At 42.1% G+C, this 13502-nt stretch overlaps 1 protein-coding gene across 4 annotated transcripts in view; it reads left to right on the top strand.

Annotated features, from left to right (window-relative positions):
- SMAD1 (SMAD family member 1) overlaps window positions 1–13502 on the top strand; it is an 82849-nt gene that overhangs the window by 16985 nt on the left and 52362 nt on the right. The gene's annotated exons all lie outside the window — the stretch shown is intronic.

Raw genomic sequence — 13502 nt, 5'->3', positions numbered from 1 at the left:
CAGGAGAGCGGAGGCCGTCCGCAGGAGAGCGGAGGCCGTCCGCGGAGGCCGTCCGCAGGAGAGCGGAGGCCGTCCGCAGGAGAGCGGAGGCCGTCCGCGGAGGCCGTCCGCAGGAGAGCGGAGGCCGTCCGCAGGAGAGCGGAGGCCGTCCGCGGAGTCCGTCCGCAGGAGAGCGGAGGCCGTCCGGAGGAGAGCGGAGGCCGTACGCGGAGTCCGCAGGAGCGCTTGGGCGTCACAGCTGTGGGGAGGGCAGGGCTGTTACCACCAGCGTCTCATGGGCAGAGGCCAGGGATGTGGCCCGAGGGTGAGAAACCCTGGACCAGGGGAGAACCAAGGGGACCAGGAGGCCGATGGGACCCAGAAGTGGTTGTGTCCCTGACCGCTGTTGCTGCCACACCTGTCTGCTGTTGGCTGTGTCCTTATCCCCTCCCCCAGATCCTCCAGAGTTGAGAGTGCGGTGTTTTGCCCCTCTCTCTAGATAGCATTGTGACTGCCATCTGTGTATGAGCCATTAAAATGAATATCTTAGTATTTTCTAGAATAAAATGTGATAGTTGGCAGAGTCCTTTAATTATTTTCCATCTCTACATTTACTTGAATGGAACAGTGTTAACCTCATGAAAAAAAAAAGAGCCAGTAACTTTTGTTCTGTTTTGTGTATATTTTCAGTAAAGGACCTGAAGTAAAACTGGAAGAAAACATTAAAAAAAAAATCTAGTCAATCTCTGAGAAAATCAGAATGAAAGACTTGACAATCTTAACAGAGGCTGGCTACTAAAAACTTATTTTTTTAATGTTATTTCTTAGTAAGTTAAAGTTGCTCAGTCCTGTCCAACTCTTTATGACCCCACGGACTATACAATCCTGGAATGAATGGGTAGCCTTTCCCTTCTCCAGGCGATCTTCCCAACCCAAGGATTAAACCCAGGTCTCCTGCATTGCAGGCGAATCCTTTACCAGCTGAGCTACCAAGGAAGCCTAAGATTACTGGAATGGGTAGCCTGTCCGTTCTTCAGCAGATCTTCCCGACCCAGGAATCAAACCAGGGTCTCCTGCATTGTAGGTAGATTCTTTACCCGCTGAGCTACCAGGGAAGCCCAAGTTATTTCTTAGAGCATCATTTATAAAGGAAAGGTTTGAAATAGCCCAAGTGTTTCCCTTTTAGGAGTGGATAAGAAAATACAGCCTGTACTTCTACTTTTTTAAAAAAGAAAAAACCTTGAAAAGTTCTGGAGATGATGATTGTGATGGTTGCATAATGGTGTGAACATACTTAATGCTACTAAAGTGCACATTTAAAATGGTTAAAATGAAAATGTATGTTTTGTATATTTTCACACAATAAAAAAGTGCCATATGAAAGAGAAAAAAAAAAGACTACACAGTAATTGGTAAAAATAAACTAGATTTAAAAAAGAGAATAATCAGTGAGAATGTAAAGAAAATGAATTTCTTAAGAGGAGTTTAATTGTAATGTTCCGCAGACTCATCACAAGAAAAGAATATTAATACTCAAACACATAACGTGGGCTGTTAGTGTGAAGTAATAGTGCTAATTGCCTTGTGTCTTTGTTGAGCTACAACTTCTTATCCCTATTTTAGGCTCTTTAGATGAAAATGGACTTCATCTCGTACTTGCTGCCCTGGTAAAACTCTTGGTTTTTCCATGTTCTAGGAAAGTGGCAAGATACCAAGAAGGAAGACAACACCAAAAACAAAAGTTGGGGTGGGAAGGAGCTAGAGGGATTAAAATAAAACTGTAAGCAAATCCTTGCTTGTCTCATGCATCCTTTATGCATGAGACAAAGGAGGAGGTTATTCAGGAGAAGCAGGATGGTGGAGGGGGTGCCTTGGCAAGCCCTTAACCTTTCTGCACTTTGGTTTCATCATCTCTGAAACAGTGTTTACGTCATGGGATTCCTGTAAGGATTAAGAGAGTTAATAGGTATAAGTGCTTGGAACACTGCTTGGTGCTTCATTGTGGTGGTGGTGGTGGTGGTGATAGCAGAAGGCTTTTCTTGCTCTCTCTGAATACTTGAGCTGTGTTGGAAATTGACGGCGACCATGGATACACTCTTGCGTGATGTTTCCCATAGAACCACTGGCTTGACAGCCCTTTGAAGTGGGTGGTGAGAGTTTATGGAGTCCTCGAACTGGGATATTTCAGATATTCTGTAAAGACTGCTGCCAGTAGGATGAATTTCGAGAGGAGGACTAGAGTGATTTCTGTGACGGAATAGGTTTTTAAGTTTTTATAATAAAACCATAGTTAACTCTCTCATCTATATATTTTCCACAGCAATTTTAGAATCTTAAGTAGGCATTTCTTTAGAATTTGCTATGTTCTCAAGAGTATAGAATAGTTTTATGATTAGTGTAATAAGCAGAATATGCTAAGGAATGAAAAACTTCTTTGACAAAAGTGTAATACATATTTGAGAAGTAATGGTTAATTTTTATTAAGGCTGCTTTGGATTATCCATTCTATAGTTCATCCCCACTAATGCACGTGGTTGATAGCTTAAACTCGTTTGGATTTCTGCATCAGGATAGGTAACAGAAAGCCTGGGGTGCACAGGAGATGGAGTTGTGGTGAAGAAATGGCACAGGTTTTTGTCCACCCTCCCTTAGATAATTACAGAGCCTGAAGACGTCCTGTGACTCTTATCACAGTCAGCCTGATAATGTGGTTCTTCCACCCTTCACGCCTCCCCTCCACTTAACAACTGTGAGCTTGGTGATGCTGGGAACTGTAGCCTGCCCAGTTTTTTTCTACTGTACCTTTATGTAAGCCCTTACAAAATTTTTCAGTTAAATAGTGAATTAGTGGAGAGTAAAGTTGCTTAGAAAGTTGAACATACAGAGGAGGAGAACTTGCATTCGGAAGCCTTCCAAGTGCACTTTGTTTACTGGGCTTTTCCATCCCCACTGGTAAATACCTGACTCTGGGGAGGCTAACAGGTAGAACTGGACTGAACAACTGACCTGAGGCGAAAGAGGTCTAGGTTTGGGGTACAGGTCTCACCTCATTCTGTAGGTGACCCCTGCTCGTACCCACGGCATCATTTCCCTAACCCGATGAAACACAAGCGCTTCTGCTGCTTTTTTGCCCTTAGCTGGAGGGAGCTCTTGCTGAAGGGTAAAGCGGGCGGCCGCTCTTTGCTCAGTTTCTCCTCCTGAAGGCCTGTTAGTCCAGCTTGGGTTTTTGGCAGATTGAAAACAAGATGTCATTGATTGTGAAGCGGAGTGAAATCTGGCTGATCTCCATGTTTGTTTCAGCGGTTATGTAAACTTAGATTTTGAGGAGTTATTTTATTCTTCCAAATAACAGATTAACATACTGGGAAAGGACAGGACCGAATTGCTTTTGAGGTTATCTGATTAATACAGAACATTTCTTTGGTAAAAAAAATTCATGCATTGAAAAATGTGAAGGATATTTGAATTATTAATGGAAGGGGACTGGAATGGGGAGGAAACTTATTTTTTGTTATAATATGCCATTTTGTAAAATTGAGTTTTTTGATCATGTGGTTGAACTGCTTAATAAAACAGTACATTCCCATCAAATATCCTGTTCATCCAGAATTAGGTCATATATCCCAAATCCATATATAGGAATACATTTCTGTGAAAATCCTAGTTCAGTGATAATTCTGTTCTATACAGAAACACTTTCAATGTTTTTTTTTTTTTTTTTTTCCTTTATAAAAATATAAATCTTGCCACCTGTTAGTCATAATATTGTCTTCTGGGGCCATGTAGAACAAATCTCTTAACCTGCTTTCAGTTTTTATTTGTTTTTATTATTGGGGTTTTAAAATTGGAAACAGTTATTGGTTGTAGGTAAAAATGGTCTGCTCACCTCCTCTCCTCTCCACCAGCTCACTCCGTAAAGTAACTGCTTGTTCAGATTTGTTTCTTTCCTGGCTTTTCAAGGTACAGGTATATTTCACATGTACAGGTTTTGTTTCTATTCGAGTTTTTAAAATGAGATTGTACTGTGTGTAGTGTTCTGCAGCTTTTTTTTAACTGAACAATTAGCATGTGGTTTTTTTTTTTCCGTGTTAGACATGAAAGGCTGTCCTCCCCTACTTTTTTAACGGTTAATATCACTGTCGGGTGCACTATAAGTTATCATTCCCTTATTGTTAGATCTCTGGGTTATTTAGCACGTGAGTGGTCTTGAACGTAGATCATGCTCATCTGAGGCTGCCGCTTCCCTGGGAGCTGTTTCTCTGGCTGTTCCCTCGTAACCCTCATACCACAGGGTCTACAGGAGTGGGGGTCTCCGCACTGCCCCCTTCAGACGGTTCTTCCAGCATCCTCCATAGAAACACCCAGCTTTGACTGTCACGTCAGACTGTGCCACGCTTCCCCTCCTTATTATTCACTCCCCATCCTCCACCCTCATCACTACAGGATTTCTGTCCTTATTCCCAACGTTGGGGCTACCTCAGTGGCTCAGACAGTAAAGAATCTGCCTGCGGTGTGGGAGACACAGGAGACATGGGCTCGATCCCTGGGTCAGGAAGATCCCCTGGAGAAGGAAGTGGCAACCCACTCCAGTATTCTTGCCTGTAGAATCCCATGGACAGAGGAGCCTGGTGGGCTACAGTCCATGGAGTCACACAGAGTCAGACACGACTGAGCGACACACACACACACACACACACACACACACTCTCTCTCTCTCTCTCTCTCTCTCTCTCTCTCTCTCTCTCTCTCTCTCTCCATCTCTCCCCGTCTCCCCTTCCTTTCTACCTCCCATGATCATTCTTGAGAGAAGCCTGCTGGGCTTCAGTTCCTGGGGTCGCAGAATCAGACATGACTGACTCACACACATCTACTCCCTTTCTACCTCCCATGATCATTCTTGAGCTACTTCTTTGGTGACCTTTGACTCCACCTCAGGTACGCCATCTCATAGGGCTGTGATACGGGATTTTAACAGATCCCAGAATTAAAAATTAAACAGACATCACCAACTTTATGGTTAAGTATTTTCTTCATAAAATGTATTTGTTCATAGCCATAACTTCAGAATGTGTTAGTCATTCAGTCATATGACTCCATGGACTGTATAGCTCTCCACGCTCCCCGGTCCATGGGATTTCCCAGGCAAGAATACTGGAGTCGGTTGCCATTTCCTCTTCCAGGGGATCTTCATGACCCAGGGATTGAACCCCAACCTTCTGCATCCCAGGCAGATTCTTTACCATTTGAGCCACCACAGCAGCTACGGTCTGACCATTTCTGCTGGACTGATCCAAACCTTTATCATCTTGAACTGCAACAACTGCTGTAGCTTCCTCACTGGTCTCCGTACTCCCTCCTACTCTGCCACGCCTCTTCCTCCTGCTCCCCCACCTTTCAGCCTGTTCTCAGCCCAGCCACACCATAGTCACCCCAGGAAGCTGGTGGTGGGACCACACTGGCATCTCTGCTCCCAGCGCAGTTGAGAGGGAAAAAAGCTCCAGAGTCCTGTGGCTTTGCTGTCTGCTCCTCTCCCTTCCCTCTCTCCACCTGGGCCATGCTGGACTCCGTGCTGCCCTGGGATCATTTCAGGCACATTCTTGCCTCTTGGCCTCTGCTCTTCCTTGCTCCCCCTCTGCTTGCCATGTACATCCTCAGACTGGCTCCATCCCGCACCTTTTTAGGCTTCTGTTGGAAGATCACCTTCTCAGTGAGGTGACCTGACCACTAGAATGTAGGTCTCAGGAAGGCATGAACTTTTTTATTTAAACTGTTTTTTTCCCTCTTATTCAGTGCTGTGTCCCCGTGCTTAGAATAGTGTCTAATAAAGGGGGCCCAGGTTTGATTCCTGGCCAGGGAACCAGATCCCGTATGCCGCAACTAAGACCTGGAGCAACCAAATAAATATTAAAAAAAAAAAAAAGAATAGTATCTAATACATTCTGGGAGTTTGTCAAATGAGCTAAATGACTGCAGTGGTTATCAGCTTTTCTTTTTATCATTTTCTTTGTACAAAGTTCAAACTTCACTGGACAGACAAAAACTAAGACACAAACTTTTGTTTGTGTAAACAGAATATTGAAATTAGCTTACTGTGAACCCACTCTGTAAATGTGTTACATTTCTCAGCATGTTAGAATTTTCAGATCAATTTTACGTATTCCTATTTAAGGCTGGTAACAAACCCAGTGGGGTAGGTGGTGAAATCAAAATTTCACGGAAAAGCAAATTGAGGCTCAGAGGTGTTTATTCAAAGAGCAGCTGCTAAGCGGAAAGCTTCCCTTTAGACCTGCCTTTTTTCATTCCAAGTGAAGCTCCTGTTTTCTCACTTAGAAACGTCTTAAAATGACAGAAACGTGGTGAGGATCTGATCTGAAAGTCTGGAGACTGGGTCTTGATTTCTCCCGCTGGATTTTGGCCCTGCCTTTTGCTTCTGCTTCGCAAGCACATGAAATCAGAGGTTCGCTTTAAAATTCCTGACTATGACAGAGCAACAAGTTTTATTTCTCTCACCTGTGGAGGAAGTGGCCTCCACCCAGTTTTACTGAATTAGGAGGGAAGTGATTTTTTCAAGTGATAAAAAGAAATAAAATTCCACGTTCTTCCCAGAGGAGGAGTTAACAATTGGGAGAGTGGCGTGAGACCACATGTTGGTTTGTAAAAGGATATAACTTGTAAAGATGTTTCCTTTGATGCCTGTGATGAATATGGATGTGTTTCCCTTTTAGAGGGTTCTGATTAAATGACTCAATTAAGAGCAGAGCTGGAGGATCTAAATATAGGGAGAGGGCTCAGGCGGCCCTGCCTTGCGTATGTCACTCACCCCTACAGATGTGCGTGTTTGTGGTCATAAACAGCACCTGTGAGATCGCTGGAGAAGGAGCAACGTTCCAAAACCTGAAATACAGCAGGGTTGGTGGGTTTTTTTTTTTTTTTTTTAAGTACAAAGGATAGTTTTTTTCCTCCTCTGGCCTATTCCGTTTTCATCTGTGAATTTAGTATTTGAATTCCTTACTGTTTTAACCTGATGAATAGACTTCAGTATCTGTTCTGGTTTAAATTGTAGATCTACCGCTTACTAGAAAACGATCTGGAAAAAGTTACTTAACCTCTGACCCTTAGGTTTATTAGTAAAATGGAGATAATGATATGCATCTTGAAAAGTTGGTATAGAAGGTCAATATGAGTGTAAAAACTACCAATACAATCCTTCCATAGGGTAATAGCCCAACTAAAATAGTTTCTTCCATTTGTTAATGATTGAATCATTCATAACTGGTCACTTAATGGAAATTTACCACATTTAGCACTCTTTGCAAGCTGTAAAATTGCTCTTTTATGATAACTTAAAACACTCAAAAGAATTTTTTTCTAAGAGACAACTACTGCAGACCTTTTCCTCTTATAGACAGACAGTGAAGTTTGAAAATGCCTCTGCTCTTCCGTCTCCAGTGTTTGAGGCGTAAGCAGTTGCAAGCCAGTAACTCTACAGTTCTTGAGTTGAGGTGACTACAGATGAGATTTATCAGAGTGAGGTCTTTCAGTTCAGTTCAGTCGCTCAGTCGTGTCCGACTCTCTGCGACGCCATGAACTGCAGCACGCCAGGCCTCCCTGTCCATCACCAACTCCCAGAGTTCACCCAGACTCATGTCCGTCGAGTCGGTGATGCCATCCAGCCATCTCATCCTCTGTCGTCCCCTTCTCCTCCTGTCCCCAATCCCTCCCAGCATCAGAGTCTTTTTCCAATGAGTCAACTCTTCTCATGATGTGGCCAAAGTATTGGAATTTCAGCTTTAGCATCAGTCCTTCCAATGAACATCCAGGACTGATCTCCTTTAGAATGGGCTAGTTGGATCTCCTTGCAGTCCAAGGGACTCTCAAGAGTCTTCTCCAACACCACAGTTCAAAAGCATCAATTCTTCAGCGCTTTCTTCACAGTCCAATTCTCACATCCGTACATGACTACTGGAAAAACCATAGCCTTGACTAGACAGACCTTAGGACCTGGATATCTTGAAAGGCTTACCACGTACAGAAGGACAGTTTTCCATTATAAGCATAAATTTGAGGAGGGGAATTCAGGGGGATTAAAGAATGCTGTACAACTTTTAGAAACTTCGCTTTAACTCATATGGTAAGGAATCTGCTTGCAATGCAGGAGACCCAGGTTCAATCCCTAGGTCAGGAAGATCTTCTTGAGAAGGGAATGACAACCTACTCCAGTATACAACTTTTAGAGGAAGTGGCAAGGAGATGTAGAAATAAGCCAGGTTTCTTGGTTGAAGTTGAGGACAGTAAGGAAACTCTGCTTTAAGCATCTGCCTAACTAAACAAGTATCATCTAGTGAAACAAAACCAAACTGACACTATTCTGCAGGGATTATCTGTGACTAAGAAAAATTGACTAGGTGCCCTATTGGCAGCCTGAATTTGTCAGGATAGAAGCACTTGTGTATGCAGAGCAGAACCAGAAAGAGTTCTTGAAGAATTTTCCAACACAATGAACATACATTGAATAGCATACTTAGTGCAATTGAATATGTAAACTACAGCACTGTCATTAGAGACACATCCAAGTGTGACATCCATAAGTCCTTGATTCCTTTTCATTGAGAGGATGCTGCTGCTGCTGCTAAGTCACTTCAGTCGTGTCCGACTCTATGCGACCCCATAGACGGCAGCCCACCAGGTTCCGCCATCCCTGAGATTCTCCAGGCAAGAACACTGGAGTGGGTTGCCATTTCCTTCTCCACTTTTGAAATCATTTGGCTGAAATATTACAGCCTGCAGTGAACTTCCAAGTGGCAGGTGGTAAGTGCATCCTTTTCTTTTTGATTCCTATGATTCCCGCTCACTTAACACTCAACACTCCATTGAGAGAGACCACATCTCAGCAGCTCTTGCTGGCTTGTCCTTCAGATCACACCTAAGGGACTGGAAGAGAGGCTGTTGGTGCCTGTGTTTTAAAGGCACCAGTACCTGCATGATTGCATGATGAAAATTAGCTTTCAAGAGCTGGTCCTCTCTTCCACCTTCACCCCCTAGTTTCTCCAGATTTGGAAAATTAATCTCTGAAAAAAATTTTAATGAAAAAGAGGCAGACTAGCTATTCTGTGTCATCAGTCTCACATTTAGAAAGTGGGGAAGGGTTTGGAAGTAACTGAAACGGGCTGAATAAGAAACTCAGGAAAGTTGAAGTCTGTCTTCTGGGTGTTTGGGCTTCCCTGGAGGCTCAGCTGGTAAAGAATCCGCCTGCAATGCAGGAGACCTGGGTTCCATCCCTGGGTTGGAAAGATGCCCTGGAGAAGGGAAAGACTACCCACTCCAGTATCCTGGCCTGGAGAATTCCATGGACTGTATAGTCTGTGGGGTCGCAAAGAGTCGGCCACGGCTAAGCAACCTTCACTTTTCTGGGTGTTTGTGCCAATAGGGCATTGCTGCTGCTCCAAGACCAGCAGGATTCCTCTGTGAGCTGCAGTGGGCATTCATGTTGCTTTCTTGTATAGGAGCTATAAATACGTATATTTATAGCTTATAGATATATACACACCCACATATATATACACACTCGTATATGTATTTCCCCCCTAAGGACTCAGTCAAGGTAGAGTTCCTTTTAGCCCAACTTCTGAGCAAAGAAGTAGGTGGTTTAAAAAGTGCTTTCAAGTCTGTCGAAGAGATAGGTTTTAGTCATCTAAACAAGAACATTTCTTATTCTAGATTTTTTTCCCTTCCTTTTGATTAGTGGCAAGCTTTATTTAGCTGCGTTTGACCTGTTTGGAATTGGGAAATGTTGAATGAAAGTTGAGTGCTAACTCCTTGTTTGATATAAGAAAAAGAAATGCAGAGGGACTTACAGGACAAGTATCTCAAAAACCACGTGAGTTCCTAGTTGGAATAACCGGGAAAAGGAAACATTTGAACAGATGATTTGTTGAAATCAGATCACAGATCATTGTTACTTTGGGGTCTTTCTGAGACTGAGATAGCTAGAGAAAACCCGTCTCTCTCTCTCTTTTTCCTCATTGGGATGTCATTGTACTTGTGTAGAACTTTATTTTCCTCCCCCTTGCCTTAAGAGTAGATGATGGTGTAGCATTTTCCTTAAGGAGCTGTGTGATCGATGCTCCATGATGCTTTTATTCAGAGCTGTTTGGAGTTGGTGCTGCTCCGGTTGTGTCCTGTCTGTTCCCAGAGTACTCTCTCTGCCTGTCTTCATTACTGGTTTTCCTGGTCCCCTTCCTAGGGTTGATTTTCCAGCTGGAAATGTGAGTGTGTGTGTGGCTTCAGCCTTCCTGTTCAGGCAGTCTGTGGGGTGTCTTTGGTTCTGCTTTGAAGTAATAGGTATTTTAGCTTTATCCAAAGCTTGGTAGTTTCCCAATTCTTCATAACTTTTCATTAATTCTGTAGCCTAATTTTATTTAGGCCTGTTTGGTATGGTTCTCCCCTTCTTTCTGTGAATTCTCCATCATACTCTTCCCAGCAAAGCTCATGACAGTTCTTGGATTCTTGGCTTAAATGGGTTGCTCGTTATGTTTTAAAATATATGCTAGCATTGAGTCTCTGGAATATTTTTCTTTGCGGGCCTTCATCTTTTTAAGCATTTTCAACCCAAATCTGTAGTGTCCAGTCTGTGATTCTGTGGTTTCTATGAGTGTCAGGAATGTTTGGGTGTCTGTTTTATCCTTCTTGGGAATCATCATTTGTTTTGAGGAGTCTGCTCTTGGTTAGGAGTATATATGGAGAAGGAAATGGCAACCCACTCCAGTATTCCTGCCTGGAAAATCCCATGGACAGAGGAGCCTGGTAGTATATGGTCCTATGGGGTCGCAAAGAGCCAGACGTGACTGAGCAGGAAGTATGTCATTGACATTAGTACCTAAATGAAATAAAGCAGGTTAAAAAAAAATAGTCCATTTTGGAGTAATGAAAAGTTACATTACAGATTTCCTGGTATGTTCACTTTTTGACCCTTTTTGATGTTTTAATTCAAGTATCTCAGGAGGTAAAAGTTCTCATCGGACCTTGAATCCTATCTAAAATTGGATGTTAGGATAGAAAACACCTTTCTACAGTACTAATTAATATTGCCGCCAGTCACTTTATGCAATACACCTCTGAGGTACTTCCCATTTCCATGGCATTCTAGTGAGGTGTATGGTGAAATAATTTAGACATGAGAACTACTAAACTACAGGAATCATATAGTTTGCTTATGATTTCTCAAAAGCCCCTCAGTCGCTCTTTGAGAACTGGAGTCTTTTTCTGTTTCTTCACAAGATCATCAGTTTAAGAAGAGCTGGTGGTATAAGTCAGGAAATACACATGCAGTTTATTTAGTTACTTGGAAGTACTTTCTCTAGCAAAATGGATCAGACTTTTTCAGAGAAAGATAATCTTTACAAAGTTGTCTTCTTTCTCAAGTAACTTATCCAACGGTTAAACAGTTCTAAAGCGAAGTTAATCAATATCCCATACTTTTAGTTCCTTGATTCTTTTGATTTTTATGCCTTGATGTTTTACCATTAGAGTTAAGACAGTAATGAACCAAAGAACAAGAGGTTGGGGGCTGGGGTGAGTCTCTTGCTTCACTGACAATAGACCATTTATCTACTTTTTTTAAGGTACCTGGAAGGAGTCTTTGATACTTCCCCCCAGTGGCTTTTGGAGCCCATATTTTATGCTGATTTTGTTGAACAATTCAGTTATTCCTCAGTATTTAAAGGGATCATTTATTTTGTCTAGTTCACTGAATTCATGCCAGTGCACAGATTGTAACAGCACTAGTCTGAAGCTGCAGAGGGCGACTGGCCATCATCTGTCCCCTCTTGTGCTTTTCTTGATTTGTAGTGCTTGGTAGCTTGTAGTGCTTGGTAGCCCCCAACCCCTACCCCACCCCACCCCCATGTCTTTTTATCGTATCTTCAGATACAAATTAGAATAATTTTCCTTTAAAACTTTCAGTGGGAATCTGGGATCTGAGGTATTGCATGGCAGAGAGTGTATTTTGTTGATACTCACACAGTTGGATAATTACATGTTTCTTCACTAGATGAGGCAGAGATGAAGAAAATGCTCCTTGTGCAATTGGCTAATGAGGGTTCCTTTGAATGTAGAGCAAGTTCACACAGCAGTTCAAGTTATTTTACAGCTTTTTGCTTTTTTTCTTTTCACGTTAAGGAATACCACATAAGTTGCAGAATTCGATAGCCGTGTCAAAAGGAGCATTATAAGCGTATTTTTCGCATTTGGTTCTGGTAGTGCCAATAGAAATCCTTTCCATGAGTGAGACTCCATAGGGAAAGGTACTGACTTTAGAAGCCTGTCTTAAACTGCATTTTTATTACGTCCTAAATCGGGTCACACTGTAAGTCTAATCTGATTTATAAGTAGACTTTGTATGTGGCTTGAATTAATGAATTGAGGTGGTTTTTTTTGTGTGTCATTTGCAAATATTTTTGTATAGAGGCTTTTTAAATTTTTTAAAGTTACAGATTTTCATTAAAGAATGTCTGAAAAGTTTTAACAAGTAGGAACGAGAGAGACTTAACCTTCCAAACCCAGCCACTGTTAAATAATATATTTACATAGTTGTTCAAGCTATATACACAGTTTTGTATTCTGCTTAGGGTTTTTTCCAAGTTATCATTTTTATGAACATAATTTTTAAGGACTACATGATATTCTTTTGAGTGGGCTATACTACAGCTTCCTTAACTATTTTCCAATTTTTAGATATTCATTTTTTTTCCTTACAGTAAAGAATACTCTGATGAAAATCATCGTGCAAAAACAGTTTTACATTTTCAGTGCAGAATATTTCCTTAGTGTACATTTCTAGAAGTGAAGCTACTGGAACAAATCTCACCCTTTTTTTAAGACTTCTTGGGGGTTCTTTACCAGTTGAAGTGCTTTTTCTTCTTTGTCAGTGTGAAATGTTTGTATTTGGAGAAGAGGGAAGGAAATCTCTGTTTGCTGACTCATGTTTTTATTTTGCGCTTTAAACTGATAAGGCCACTTAGCTCTTGACATAAACTAAAGCAGGAAGTACCAAAAGGGGCAGAAAAAAATGAGTTGTCTTGCCAAGGCCATCGTGTCATGGACTCTTGAGTTCCTGATGGGAGGTGGGTTACTTGTTTCACTTGAATATAAAAAAAAGTGCTTAACCCAAGGAGGCAAAAATCAGTCATCAACCTGTGTTTTGTTTCATATGCACATTTACATGCAAGAGTTTATGATCTTGTCATTTTTTAATTTCTTAATATTTTTAGTGGCATCAACCCCCTGCCCCCAACAATTGGCCCCAACAGTGTTTGGAGGCAGTAGCAGGGTTTGTTGTTTGTTGTTACTTTACAGGGAGGCCTGGTGTGCTGCAGTTCATGGGGTCACAGAGAGTCGAACACAACTGAGCGAGTGACCTGATTAACAATGTTGTGATTCAGTTTTTTGATGTTGTTTTTGTTCCCTGGGTGGAGAGGCCTTCTATATTGAGGATGTCACCTTAGCTGTCTTTCTAAAACATGAAT

This window comes from Bos indicus, chromosome 17 (genome assembly GCF_029378745.1).
Source record: "Bos indicus isolate NIAB-ARS_2022 breed Sahiwal x Tharparkar chromosome 17, NIAB-ARS_B.indTharparkar_mat_pri_1.0, whole genome shotgun sequence".
NCBI classification, from domain to species: Eukaryota; Metazoa; Chordata; class Mammalia; order Artiodactyla; family Bovidae; genus Bos; species Bos indicus.
Note: the sequence above shows the minus strand (reverse complement) of the source record. Positions and strands in the feature narration are given on the sequence as shown.